This window comes from Schistocerca piceifrons, chromosome 2, assembly GCF_021461385.2.
Source record: "Schistocerca piceifrons isolate TAMUIC-IGC-003096 chromosome 2, iqSchPice1.1, whole genome shotgun sequence".
In the NCBI taxonomy this organism is placed as follows: domain Eukaryota; kingdom Metazoa; phylum Arthropoda; class Insecta; order Orthoptera; family Acrididae; genus Schistocerca; species Schistocerca piceifrons.
This window is the reverse complement of record NC_060139.1, coordinates 865660380-865676114: the sequence shown is the minus strand read 5'-3', so window position 1 is coordinate 865676114 and position 15735 is coordinate 865660380. Positions and strand designations below refer to the sequence as shown.

General features: G+C 42.3%; 1 non-coding gene across 1 annotated transcript; it reads right to left on the bottom strand.

Moving 5' to 3' along the window:
* Nucleotides 1-2508: 2508 nt before the first annotated feature.
* Nucleotides 2509-2583, bottom strand: Trnat-ugu. The gene has a single exon. It is a non-coding gene; the product is annotated as a tRNA-Thr (tRNA).
* Between the last annotated feature and the right edge of the window lie 13152 nt (nt 2584-15735).

Genomic DNA, 15735 nt, shown 5'->3' with positions numbered 1-15735 from the left:
AATGTAAAGTGTGTAGAATACCTACTATGTCTGTTATACCTGAAATATCACGTAATGTGTATTGCTGTGTTCACAGTGGTATCGCATTTTGTTACTGGAAGATTTAGAAACTGTAACAGATCTACTAATGAGACTGCATAGACTTCACCTGCCAATAACTGAGAGCACACAGGGATTTTAATTTTGTTATTTTTGTATTTTCCACTTCTTTTAACTGGGTCCAATCGGGAATGGAAGCTTATAAACGGATTTTTTTACACATAACCTATAATGTAGTAAATCCCTTCGAACCCAGTGTGTGACTGCTCTCCATTAGTACATGCAGATATCTTGTATTCCTCATTCATATCCATGTTTTTTTCCGTTTTTATGTTTTAAGTAATTTGTAAGCGTTGCAATCTATCGGTGTCCTTCATGCCACTCGTTTCGCGATATAGTGCAGTTTTCGTTTTTTGTCCTAGACCTGTTCCATTTCCAGTTATCCATTCAAATTGCACTTAAAGTAATTATTTCATTAGTAGTGACCAGCATAAGACTACTTGATACATTGCCACTTTTTCTTGAGACTTATGGAATAACAGTGTTGGGAACGATAGCAGATTGTGATGCTTTTTTCACAATACGTGTGAAATAATAATGTGCACAATGGCCAATCCACCACACATTGACACAATACGTCCAACACTTTTTTAGCAGTTCTGTGTGGGAATAGAGCTGTATATCCTGTATTCTCAATTTGTATCTGAATTTTTCCAATATTCTGTGTGCAAATTTGTATGCAGTAACCAATAAAGGTTTTTGTACATTGCGGATTTGGATGGTAAATTACGCTTGGGACCTGGAATGACACCATTTGGTATGTAAACTGGTAGCATGTGTTAAAAGGGATAAACGACATTTGATTCCAATACAGCTGTTGGTTTTGTTATCATTATTTAAGTAAGTACAATGGTTACGTAAAACGGAACATAGAGAACGTAGACGACAGGTCCGTACTCAGTGGAGGAATTTTAAGGAGAGAACTACAAAAGAGCCGTAAAACCGATTTTTTTAAGTATTACTCGTCACGTTGGGGTGATATAAAGACGCAGGCAAGGTCCAACACAGAACGGCTTACATACAGTCGTACAGTTACCAGTTGCTGCAAATTACGTGTTATAGGAATTCTCGGTGGCTGTGCAGTGCCAGTTACACCCATGCCACACACGGAATCCTTTTGTTCCACTTGCTTTTGAGGTATAGCAACTGTACAACAGATAGGCTTTGTAATTACATTGATAAGCTGGATGCCCCGTCTCGTTGTGGGCACGTGACGCAATAGCAAAAGTAGACACGGGTGGGGATCACCCAGGCGAAGATATGGGCTGCAAATGGGGAAATCCATCGAGATAAGCGATTTCGACCAAGATCATATTGTTATCAAGCAGAGCTTGTGAACGAGTACCTCGAAAACGACGGACTGGTCGAATTTTCACGTGCTACTGTCGTGAGCATCTACGGAAAATGATAAAAGGACAGTGAAAGTACCACTAGGCACTAAAAATTTGGACGTCCATGACTCTCCACAGAACGTGGGGTTCGGAGGCTAGCCTGTTGTGTAAAGTACGATAATGGTTATCTGTGGCATCTCTGCAGAAAGATCACAATGCTGATGTATGCGCAAGTCTTTCGGAGCACGCCGTTCCTCGTACATTGCTGAAAATGAATGGAGCTCCGCAGCAGACCACCCCTACCTGTTCACATGTTGACCTAACGATATCGGGATTCGACCCTCGATCAATGGAAACGTGTCGGCTCTTCGGGGGAATCACATTCTTGCTATACTATGTCACTGGTCGTCTCCACAAAAGGCATTGATGTGAACGGCGGCTCGAAACGTGCAGAACGCCACGGACATAGACCGGTGGGAGCAGCATTATGTTATGGGAGACAGTCTCCTGCGCTTGCATGGGACCTATGGTAGACACACTGACAGCTACGGAGCACCTGTATCCCTTTATGCTTGATGTCTTCCACTTCGAGGATGTCGTCTTTCAGCAGTATAATTGCCCGTGTCTCGGAGCCAGAACCGTGCTACAGTGGTTTGAGGACCATTTTAGTGAATTCACGTTGATGTTTCGGCGACCAAATTGATCTGATGTAAATCCTATGGAATCCATCTGAATAGCTATCGGGCGCGATCACCGCGTACGCAAATCAGCGATCCGTTGTATGCATGACCTGTACGTAGATATCTAATGCCACATACATCCACAAACATAGTAACAAACTGTCGGATCCCTGATATTCAGAAACAATGACGTATTTCGTTCGAAAGACGGACAAACAAGCTATTAAGCAGGTGATCATAATGTTTGGCTCATGGGCTTAGATCTACCATCACGCACATATGCACTGCTAGTACGAGAGGAGATATAGCTGTTCTAGCCAAATGAAATGATAATTAAATCAAGACCCTAAGCTGTCGACAGGCGTTGATATACATCAACGAGGACACTTGAAAATGGGTGCCTCGACCGGGACTCGAAACCGGGATTTCCTGCTTACAAGGCAGACGCTCTATCCATCTGAGCCACCGAGGGCACTGAAGATAGTGCGACTGCAGGAATTTATCACTTGCACGCTTCCCGTGAGACCCACATTCCCAGCTTAATGCCCACACACTACATTCGTAGTGCCCCTGCCCATTATACAGTACTCATCTTCCCGTGAGAGTTCGGGCAATGCGTGTGAATCCAGCACAGAAGAAGAAGGTCAATGGCTGTTTAGCCTTAACTATATGAAGATGGTGTCCAAAAGAACAGATACCATCTTCATATTCTAGCCAAAATCCAATATGAATGTTAGTCATTCTGACAATTACGCTGTAAAAAAGCAAATGGGGAAAATGAACAATGCCTTTATTAAATCCGTAAATGTTCTGTACTCTTAAAGTAGCTCCTCAATTTGTGTTACCACTTTGCAAGAAAATACTGTTATATGAATTCACGCCAGTCTGTGGATGCTCTACTTGGCAATGTACTATTATTAGTCCCTGAAGTTTCTATACAAATCACTACTGACGAGAGGATATATATGGTGAACAAAGACCCCATTAGCATTTGAAAATGCGCTAATTAACGCGATAATGTAGATGTGGAGGAAAACATGGACACACAAGCCTGAAGTGACTTGAGGTTTTACTGAAATCAAAAACGATCACAAAACCTGCCCAACAGATGCCGTTGGACAGCAACATGTCAGTGACGCTGCATGAGAATCGCAAACCAAATGGGCTGTCAGAGCGGGAGTGAGATACGCCAGCAACTGCGGGGGTGTTGACTTTACAAGAAAGGGCACTGTTAGTAAAGCTTTAGTAACGGAATAGAGAATCCGCCGCTGTAGCTTTACGATTCTACCACCATAAGGAAGGTATAAGAACGGGTAAAGTTCCTCTGACAAGTGTCGCCGCTGTGAAGAAAATGATGAAGTTTGAAGCCATGGGTTGTCCAAACGATCGGCCCCTTAGTGGGCGGCAAGACACAAGTACTGCTGCTGCTCGGGCAGTTCAGGAAGACACGGAGACTGTAAAGGTTCATCTCCGCACGGTGAAGTCAGCGCTCGTGAAATCGCACATCGCACCGGGATTCCATAAGCTACAGTTTCGAGTGTCGTAAGGTGCATCCTCCAGTGCTAGCAGTACAAAATACAGCGTCGTCATTAACTGTTAGCCACCGATTTTATGATGCAGAGAGCATTTGCGGTGTGGGCATTTAAAAGAAAGGGGGGAAGATGACGATCGGTTGTTCAATGTGGACCGACGGAGCTAGTTTCATACTCCGAAGATCTGTCAATACCCACAACGAGTTCGGCTATCGAAAATCCTAACAACGCAATTGCATCGCCCGAAAGACGTGGTGTGGGGTAGATTTGTCACATCAGTCGTGATCAGACACTTCTTCTTCGAAGAAATATGGGTCTGATTTCCATATTGTCAGCGTGACGGGTGCGATATACACCGATATGTATATCGCGCCATCCCTAACCTGGCTGATAAACAACAACGACGGCGCTGCACCCCATACTGCTACTCGTTTGAAAGATCTCTTGCGCACCTCTTTTGGTGAGGATCACGTGCTGATCCGTCGCTTCCGTCACGCTTAACATCCCACGTCCCCAGATCTCAATGCGTGTGATTATTGGTTGGCGTGTTATCTGAAGTCGATCCTCAAACCTCATTAGGGATGCTAAAAGACAGCGTGTTGAGAATTTGTTACAAGGAACACAATCGTCGCTAAAACCAACATCTGTTGGTAATTTTGTGCACTTTTTGATTTCAATAAAAGACTGTGCCATTTCAAACATGTGGGTCGATTTTTACCTCTCTACCTACATTATTCCGCGAAGTATTGAATTTTCGAATGTTAAAGGACTTTTGGGTCCTTCTGTAATCACGTCCGTATCTCTCAGCCTGTGTTGGCCGATGGATGCGACAAAAATTATTATTACAGCTAAGAAAAATGGTATCACTTGTGCTACAACAAGAAAGAAAAATGGAGTTGAGACTGATGCTGTGCAACAGCTGGTTGGACAATATAAACTTGTGCAGTAACTGCTATAGACATACTGTGTTTAGAAGAAGTGTAATCATAACAGCAAATGACATAATCTCATGCTGTGAAACAGGATTGCTCCATAATGTGATATCTGTACTTTAATAGATGAATGATGTGACATTTTATGGTTGGTTGATTTGGGGAAGAGGACCAAACAGTGAGGTCATCGGTCCCATCGGATTCGGGAAAGATCTACAAGGAAGACGGCTGTACCCTGTCAAAGGAACCATCTCGGCATTTGTCTGAAATGATTTAGGGAATTCGGAAAGCCTAAATCAGGGTGGTCGTACGCGGGTTTGTACAGTCGTCCTCCCAAATGCGAATCCAGTGCCCTAACTTCTGCACCACCTCGCTCCATGCCATTTTATGATTGTTGTAATGTCTCATTCATGGAAATATCACAGACAATTAAGAGACCAGCTACAAAATTAAAATGGTGTGTTTAAGCATAAGACTACTGGTCACTTCCTACATACGCTGCTCAAGCCACATGCTGCCTCTGGTCACTTACACTGCTCTCAGAGTGAAGAGAGGAGCTTTAATTCGGTTAGACAGATGCCCAGCTGGCCGTTCTGCACCTCGCGCTCTTAGTCATTCAAAACTGGGCCTCCAGCTGGGGCAGACGCGGTAGCTGGCAGCGCTTTCTTTTGCTGGCTGGAGGCAACTGTGGTATAGTGTTGTCCATTTCGCAGACATCCTATGGCATGCCGTGTGGTGGCAGTGGCGTGCCCAGATGTAATTATTTCTATCCTCTATACGAGTGGTGGTGGTGAGAGTAAAAGTGGGCTGGCAACTGAGAGGGGGAAGTTGTTTAAACGTGTAAGCATGTGATACATTTGTTTATTCCACTCCACAGAGTAGCTTTAGCGATGTCTTTTGTAACCTACAGAGCAGTGTGTCTTGTGATGTATCTATATCTGAAGAAAAATCCCTACATCAATAGACTGGAATAATTTTTTAATTTCTCACTTTATTACGCATTCACTCTTATACCATATCGTCAGACTTATATTAGGCAGCCTTATTTTGATGTCATGGCGTTGGCTATATTGTATCATAAATTATATCGTTTATTATAACTTATAGCCATTAAGATAAGGGTGACATAGAGGCAGCCATGTTTTATTAGTGCCAGCCATTTTTGGTCATATATTATAAGCCTTAAAATTTTCGATATAAATTAAATCTAAACATACATTGGATATCTGGCAGTCATGCAGGCTATGCCAGTACCCCAACCAACAGGATAATGCCCCATTCCAATTTTTGTACCTGTCACCATTCATACCTCATTCAATTGGCATAGAAGGGAAGGGGAGGGGCAAGTGTTATGGGAAGGGGAGGGGGAAGGGTGACTTTAAATGTGAATGGCAACAATGCAAACTTCTCTGTTCCCTTACTAATAGTCTCCTTGACAATATGGAAGTCTTCCACTGTACTACGGTGCACTAAAGTGCGCAGCAATTTGCTATGAGAAAGCTTCAAGAAGAACGTTGAAACATCAAATCTGAAGATTCTAGAAAAAAATAATGCAGTAACAAAACACGAGGACTTCCATCTCCAGATTAAAAGGATGCTTGTGTAACACATAATACAACTTGTCACAGGGTGCATTGAGTGTTACTGCAGGCCATTGACGCCATCAGTTAGCACATGGCGCCAAAGATCGGCGAGCTTTCAAAAGTAACCAGCTTCAGTGGCTACATTTCAGTTACTTAACTTGCTGATTGTCAAACAGATGCTGAGGTGTGTCAGCTTTAATATGATTGCCCCACTGAAAACATCATCTAAGTGACGGGCATTTTGCGATGCGTTCATCAATTAATATCGTAGTCGAAATGCAGAAAATACATTTAAAATGTGTTTATTGCACCACAATCCAGATAAAATTGTCATGTATTTAGCACTCACAAAACACAGAAAATACTTTTAAGATATGTTTATTGCATCACAACACACATAAAACTGACTTGTGATTAGTGCTCACATAAATAAATCTAGACTGCCCACCATGGCTACAGCTGCAGTTCCTTTTATAATAGACAACAATTACATGATCACTTTACATATTGTTGAAACTGAACATAACTGAACTTACAATTGAAATTTATATATTTTCATAAAACTGATTAGCGATTTTAGCTTTGCAAATCATGACTACATCTTTCATATAATTAATATGTTGAAGTATTTTGGTTTTCATAATATAATTTCATGAAGTATATATCGATACCAATACTTTTAATTATTTCTGTTAATTACTTTATAGTTACAGTATAGCTGTTGGTTCTAACACGAATGTGGTATCTTTTACAATGGGTCCACCGTTATTACTATTACCCTTTTTATATTAAATCCAGAAAAGATGATTTAAACCTGTGTTTACATTCTGTTGAACACATTTTTGGCTTGAAGCACAATTTTTCTATAAAATGACCCGAAAGGAACACTGTTGGATTAATTTCATGTAGACTTGAAGAAAGACGAAAGTAACGAGAAGTAACTGAAATGAGGAAAGCAAGAAACTTAACATCAGGCTTGATGGTCAGGAAGTAGATGAATTTAAGGATTTCTGCTATCCAGGCTGCAAAGTAAGCAATGACAGATGGAAGAAGGAGGACATCAAACACAGACTAGCGCTGGCAAAAAGGGCATTCCTTGCCAAGAGAAGTCTACTAGTATCAAGCATAGAAGGACGAAATTTCTGAAAATGTACGAGTACGTTTGGAGCACAGCGTCGCACTTGCAAAATACGTCCTCCATTATTTCTTGGATGTGTTTCAATCTCTTCTTCCTCTGCAGTTTTTGCCCTCTAAAATTCCTTATAGTACCATGGAAGTCATTCTCTGATGTCTTAACAAATGTCCTATCATCCTGAAACTTCCTGGCAGATTAAAACCGTGTGACCGACCGAGACTCGAACTCGGGACCTTTGCCTTTCGCGGGCAAGTGCTCTACCATCTGAGCTACCGAAGCACGACTCACGCCCGGTACTCACAGCTTTACTTCTGCCAGTATCTCGTCTCCTACCTTCCAAACTTTACAGAAGCTCTCCTGCGAAACTTGCAGAACTAGCACTCCTGAAAGAAAGGATATAGCGGAGACATGGCTTAGCCACAGCCTGGGGGATGTTTCCAGGCTGTGGCTAAGCCATGTCTCCGCTATATCCTTTCTTTCAGGAGTGCTAGTTCTGCAAGTTTCGCAGGAGAGCTTCTGTAAAGTTTGGAAGGTAGGAGACGAGATACTGGCAGAAGTAAAGCTGTGAGTACCGGGCGTGAGTCGTGCTTCGGTAGCTCAGATGGTAGAGCACTTGCCCGCGAAAGGCAAAGGTCCCGAGTTCGAGTCTCGGTCGGGCACACGGTTTTAATCTGCCAGGAAGTTTCATATCAGCGCACACTCCGCTGCAGAGTGAAAATCTCATTCTGGTCCTATCATCCTGTCCGTTCTCTTTGTCAGTGTTCTCCACATATTCCTTTCCGCTCAGATACTGCACAGGACCTCCTTATTTCTCACTGTATCAGTCCACCTAACTTTCAAACATTCGTCTGTAGCAACACGTCTCGAATACTTTGATTCCGATTTTCCACAGTCCATACAACACTGTGCTCCAAACGTACATTTTCAGAAATTTCTTCCTCCTATGTTTGATACTAGTAGACTTCTGTTAGTCAGGAATGCCATTTTTGCCAGCGCTAGTCCGCGTTTGATGTCCTCCTTGCTCCGTCCATCACTGGTTATTTTACAGCCTGGATAGCAGAACTCCTTAAATTCATCTACTTCGTGACCATCGAGCCTGATGACAAGTTTCTTGATTTTTCTCTTTTCTGCTACTTGTCATTACTTTCGTCTTTCTTCGATTTACTATCAACCCATATTCTCTGCTCATTAGAATGTTCAACGCGTTCAGCAGATTCTGTATTTCTTCTCACTTTCACTCAGGATAGAAGCGTCATCAGCGTATGGCAACATTGATATCCTTTCACCTTGAATTTTATTCCCACTCCAGAACCCTTCTTTTATTTCCATCATTGCTTCCTCGATACACAGGCTGAACAGTAGGGGTGAAAGACTTCATCCCTGCCTTACGTCCTTTGTAATCCGAGTACTTCGTTCTTGATCGTCCACTCTTATTATTCCCTCTTGTCTCTTGTAGATGATGATGATTATGTTTGGTTTGTGGAGCGCTCAACTGCGCGGTCGTCAGCGCCCGTACAAAGTCCCAATTTTTACACAGTCCAATGTTAAATCAGTCCAATGTAGCAACTGTCACGAATGATGATGATGATATGATGAGGACAACACAAACACCCAGTCCCCGGGCAGAGAAGACCCCTAACCCGCCCGAGAATCGAACCCAGGACCCCGTGATCCAGAGGCAGCAACGCTACCCACTAGACCACGAGGTGCGCACTTTGTCTTTCGTAGATACTGTATATTGCCCGACTCTCTTGTAGCTTACCTCCATTTTTCTCAGAATTTCGAAAATCTTGCACCATATTACAATGTCGAACGCTTTTTTGAGATCGACGAATGCTGTGAACGTGTCTTGATTTTCCTTTAGTCTTGCTTGCATCATCAACCGCAACGTCAGAATTGCATCTCTGGTGCCATTACCTTTCCTAAAACCAAACCGATCGTCATCTAACACATCATCAATTTTCTTTTCCATTCTTGTGTGTCTTCTTCTAGTTACCGACTTGGATGCATGAGCTGTTAAGCCGATTGTGCGATAATTCTCGCACTTGTCGGCTCTTGGAGTCTTCTGGACTGTATGGGTGATATCTTTCCGAAAGTCAGATGGTATGTCGCCAGACTCATACATTTTACACACCAACGTGAATAGTCGTTTTGTTACCACTTCCCCCAATGATTTTAGAAATTCTGATTGAATGTTATCTATCCGTTCTGCCTTATTTGATCTCAAGTCCTCCAAAGCGCTCTTAAATTCTGATTCTAATACTGGATCTCCATCTCTTCTAAATCGATTCCTGTTTCTTCTTCTAACATCTCAGACAAATCTTCCACCTCATAGAGGCCTTCAATGTACTCTTTCCACCTATCCTCTGTCTCCTCTGCTTTTAACAGTGGAATTTCACCAAAAGCTGTTTTGACTTTCCTGTACGCTGAGTCAGTCCTTCCGACAATCATTTCTTTTTAGATTTCTTCAGACTGTCCATGCAGTCATTTCGCTTAGCTTCCCTGCACTTCATATTTATTTCATTCCTCAGCGACTTTCATTTATGTATTCCTGAATTTCCTTAAACATTTTTGTACTTTCTTCTTTCATCGATCAACTGAATTGTTTCTCCTGCTGCCCATGGTTTCTTCGCAGTTACCTTCTTTATACCTATGTCTTTCTTTCCAACTTCTGTGATTGTCCTTTTTAGAGATGTCCATTCCTCTTAAACTATACTGCCCACTGAGCTGTTCCTTATTGCTCTATCTATAGCCTTAGACAACTTCAAGCGTATGTCGTCATTATGTAGTACCTCTGTATTTCACTTTTTTGCGTATTTATTCTGACTGACAAAGTTTTTGAATTTCAGCCTATTCTTCATCACTGCTACATTGTGATCTAAGTCTATATCTGCTCTTGAGTACGCCTTACAACTCAATATCTGATTTCGGAATCTCTGTCTGGCCATGATACAATCTAACTGAAATCTTCTTGAACAGAGTATTCGCTATTACTAACTGAAATTTATAATATATCACCCGCTCTTTTCCAAGTATACCTCTTCTCTTATGATTCTTGAACAGAGTATTCGCTATTACTAACTGAAATTTATTATATATTACCCGGTCTTTACAAAGTATACCTCGTTCACTTATGAATCTTGAACAGAGTATTCGCTATTGCTAGCTGAAATTTATTACAAGGTTCAGTTAGTCTTTCTCTTCTCTCATTACTTGTTCCAATCCCAAATTCTCCTAGAACCTCTTCTTCTACTCCTTCCCCTACAACTGAATTCCAGTCGCCCACGACTATCAGATTTTCATCTCCCTTTTCATGCTGTATTAGCCCTTCAGTATCCTCATATTCTTTCTCTGTCTCTTCACTTTAGGCTTACGTTGACGGCATGTATATCTCAACTATCGTTGTCGGTGCTGGTTTGCTGTCGATTCTGATAAGAACAACCCTATCACTGAACTTATTACAGTAACACACTCGCTGCCCTATCTACCTATTTATAACGAATCCTGCTCCCGTTATGCCATTTTCCACTGCTGTTGGTATTACCCAATACTCATCTCACCCGAAAGCCTTGCCTTCTTTACTTTTCAGTTCACTGATCTCTGCTGAATGTAGGTTGAGCCTTTACATTTCCCTTCTCAGATTTTCTAGCTTCTACAGGGTGTTACAAAAAGGTACGGTTAAACTTTCAGGAAACATTCCTCACACACAAATAAAGAAAAGATGTTATGTTGACATGTGTCCCGAAACGCTTCATTTCCATGTTAGAGCTAATTTTAGTTTCGTCAGTATGTACTGTACTTCCTCGATTCACCGCCAGTTGGCCCAGTTGAAGGAAGGTAATGTTGACTTCGGTGCTTGTGTTGACATGCGACTCATTGCTCTACAGTACTAACATCAAGCACATCAGTACGTAGCATCAACAGGTTAGTGTTCATCATGAAAGTGGTTTTGCAGTCAGTGCAATGTTTACAAATGCGGAGTTGGCAGATGCCCATTTGATGTATGGATTAGCACGGGGCAATAGCCGTGGCGCGGTACGTTTGTATCGAGACATTTCCAGAACGGAGGTGTCCCGACAGGAAGACGTTCGAAGCAATTGATCGGCGTCTTAGGGAACAGGGAATATTCCAGCCTATGACTCGCGACTGGAGAAGACCTAGAACCACGAGGACACCTGCAATGGACGAGGCAATTCTTCGTGCAGTTGACGATAACCCTAATGTCAGCGTCAGAGAAGTTGCTGCTGTACAGGGTAACGTTGACCACGTCAGTGTATGGAGTGTGCTACGGGAGAACCAGTTGTTTCCGTACCATGTACAGCGTGTGCAGGCACTATCAGCAGCTGATTAGCCTCCACGGGTACACTTCTGCGAATGGTTCATCCAACAATGCGTCAATCCTCATTTCAGTGCAAATATTCTCTTTACGGATGACGCTTCATTCCAACGTGATCAAATTGTAAATTTTCACAATCAACATGTGTGGGCTGACTAGAATCCGCACGCAATTGTGCAATCACGTCATCAACACAGATTTTCTGTGAACGTTTGGGCAGGCATTGTTGGTGACGTCTTGATTGGGCCCCATGTTCTTCCACCTACGCTCAATGGAGCACGTTATCATGATTTCATATGGGATACACTACCTGTGCTGCTAGAACATGTGCCTTTACAAGTACGACACAACATGTGGTTCATGCACGATGGAGCTCCTGCACATTTCAGTCGAAGTGTTCGTACGCTTCTCAACAACAGATTCGGTGACCGATGGATTGGTAGAGGCGGACCAATTCCATGGCCTCCACGCCCTCCTGACCTCAACCCTCTTGACTTTCATTTATGGGGGCATTTGAAAGCTCTTGTCTACGCAACCCCGGTACCAAATGTAGAGACTCTTCGTGCTCGTATTGTGGACGGCTGTGATACAATACGCCATTCTCCAGGGCTGCATCAGCGCATCAGGGATTCCATGCGAAGGAGGATGGATGCCTGTATCCTCGCTAACGGAGGACATCTTGAACATTTCCTGTAACAAAGTGTTTGAAGTCACGCTGGTACGTTCTGTTGCTGTGTGTTTCCATTCCATGATTAATGTGGTTTGAAGAGAAATAATAAAATGAGCTCTAACATGGAAAGTAAGCATTTCCGGACACATGTCCACATAACATATTTTCTTTCTTTGTGTGTAAGGAATGTTTCCTGAAAGTTTGTCCGTACCTTTTTGTAACACCCTGTATATGACGTTCAAGCTTCTGAGAGTCAAAGCCCCGACTCGTAGAACGTTATCTTTTCGTTGATTACTGAAACTTTGTCTCATGGTCACCTCCACCTTGGCAGCCCCCTATGGACATCCGAATGGGCGACTATTACGGAATCATTTGCCAATGGAGGGATCATCATGACACTTTCTCAGTTACATGCCACATGTTCTGTGGATATACGTTACGTGTCTTTAATGCAGTAGTTTCCATTGCCTTCTGCATCCTCATCCCGTTGACCTTTGCTGATTCTTCCGCCGTTAGGGGCAGTTTCCCACTCCGAGGACAACAGAGTGCCCTGAACCTCCGCACGCTCTTAGGCTCTCTTTGAAAAGGCCGTTGGCGGAATAAGGATGACTTGTTATGCCGGAAGTCTTCTGTCGAATTGTTGCTTATTAATCAAAACTTTGGCAGTTGTGGGTTTCGAACTCGAGGAAGCTTTGATTCATAATTAAAGACGCTACACCACGGGTAACATGGACGTAAATGTGGTTCGTAGAGTACTCCCCACATGCCATTATGTGCGGTGCCCATTTCACGTGGATACGACGAGTACTTGTTGTAGGGTCCGTTGCAACACGTTCCAGCTCCTCCACTTCAAAATGGGATGTGCGAGTGGTCCTCATGTTGCCAGACCTCTCGTTTCTTCTTTCCAATGAACCATTTCTGCGAATTCGCAGATCGAGAGAAATGAACATTCGTCGTGACGGGTGATCCTATTAGGAAATCCTTGTCTTTACAGCCTTTCAGCAGCAAGAGCATTAGAATGTGTGGTGTCACCGTCAGACACCACACTTGCTAGGTGGTAGCTTTAAATCGGCCGCGGTCCATTAGTACATGTGGGACCCGCGTGTCGCCACTTTCAGTGATAGCAGACCGAACGCCACCACACGGCAGGTCTAGAGAGACGTACTAGCACTCGCCCCAGTTGTACGGACGACGTAGCTAGCGATGCGCACTGACGAAGCCTCGCTCATTTGCAGAGCAGATAGTTAGAATAGCCTTCAGCTAAGTCAATGGCTACGACCTAGCAAGGCGCCATTAGCAGTATATTATCTGAAACTATAGAGTCTCACTTATATTGTCAATAGCGATGTACCACAAGGATGGATTAAAGTTAAGTATTCCAGCAGCTACGTACTTTTCTTTATAGCGTGTATTTCGGTCTCCTCAAACCACACTGTGTCGGCACTTCTGTCGACACATCAGAATGTACTTCCTCATACACAACGCGTATGTCAGTGAGTTCTGTGAAACTGTACCGGTACTGCTCCATCGTAATGTACTGTAAGTCTCTGAACAGCACCGAGTAATGAATGGGTCTCTCGTTGATTCATAGCACGTTCAATCATGATACTACGTAAATACGACACAACAGAGCCATCTAATGGACAAGTATAGCAAACAACACCTGCAACATGACTTCCTAGTAATCAGGATCGTCCTCCTTGTTTCCTTGCAGCGAACAGAGAATGTACATGTAAATAAACAGCACAGTACGTGTAAACTTGTACACATGTTAGTTATAAGTAAGCTGGAAAACAGTAATTCTAAACGAAGTGGTAGACAATTTTACTTCCATATCTCCTTAAGCTGGCTTCTACGATCTCGAGTACCCTACCTCAAACCGCAGTTTTCGGCAAATGTTAGAGGGTCAAGGGCATGTATGTCTTCGTTTGGTTAATGTTTTTAGCGCTTGTATCAACTGAGATATTGAAGTAAGTTTTCTTTAATTTTTTTATGGAACCATATACTTTCATAACTGCATTCCATAGCTCTTGAGAAGAGAGTTACTGTGATATAACATTTATTAATGTTGAATTTAAACCTATCCTAAAAAATCAACAAACGCCCTAGAATATGAGAGCACGGTGGCCGGAAAAGGCATTTACGGTGCAAGCACTGCCAATTAGGCGTCTCGGACCAGGCTGCGTAGTTGTATACCGTAAGGTAGGCTTGCGCTACGAGAATAAAGCTTTATTTCCCCTTGAACCAACTTCCGAGCTAGCTGCAGATCGATCTACGAATGTTTTATGTGAAAATACGATGTAAGCTAGAATGTAGGTATCACAAAGGGCTTAAGAAAACTTTTTCGCACGTATGTATCTTCCCAGATTTACGTGAGCTGGAACGGAGAAATCAACTTTCATTCATCAAAAATTAAGAGATTTTATACTTTGCAAAAAGTATCTTAGAAGGAAGCTTTGAGCTCTCTTATCCTGTACGCGGCTGTGTGCTTCTTAGAGGTAAAATACATACTGTCGGACAACTGGCTCTACCTATGTGACTCAAAACTTTTTTATGTGGGATGTATTCGTTGAACTAAACAGTTTATTACAATATGTTAGTGACCAACTGTACACCGAAAATAAACATTCGTCTTAACGAAACATGCCCCTCGGCGCTCTAACATTTGCCGAAACCCGCGTTTCGATACGTGTAACCGTTCACGAAATAAAAGGGGTGTTACCTCGTAAGTGACTCACCCTGTGCATATACAGAGTACACATACCGCAAGGACAATCAAAACTCATGCTTGAAGAGTTACCATTCAGTGCCCAACATCTCAAATTCACTTAGAGCCTTTGTTTTTCTCTGAAATAATGCATAGTCTCGATCACCAACAGTTCAGTTAGATGAAAACTTTAGAAAAATACACACAATTGTAAGCAATCAAAATGCACAGTTTAATTACACAATTTTTACAGTACATAATTAAAATTAAATGTCTCAGGTAATTGTATTATTAGAGTACGAATATATCATTGAATAATTCATGTTTTAGGACCTATTCACATATACAGATTCTGAGTGGCTAGAATGTCTTGTTCTAGCATTGGGGATGCTTGGAATGTATATTGAGCCCATGTTTGCAAGATAAAATGTTAATCAAATGTATTAATCATTAGAATGAATGTGATTGTTTACCAGTTCATCATGTAGATTTCCCAATACGCCAGTATAAAAGTTAAATGAGTGTAAATTGTTTTCTTATTCGTCTTCCTTCAGCTTTCCTTTGGTAATTCAATGACACTAGTAAATTTAAGTGTATCTATATGTGTACAATCGTAGACATTGCGTTTACAATGACATTTTGTTTCTACAGTGCCGTTTTCTTATGAACATATGTATTCCAACGGTAAATAAGTTTCATCCTAGACTGCTCCTTCCTAGGACAGTCACAT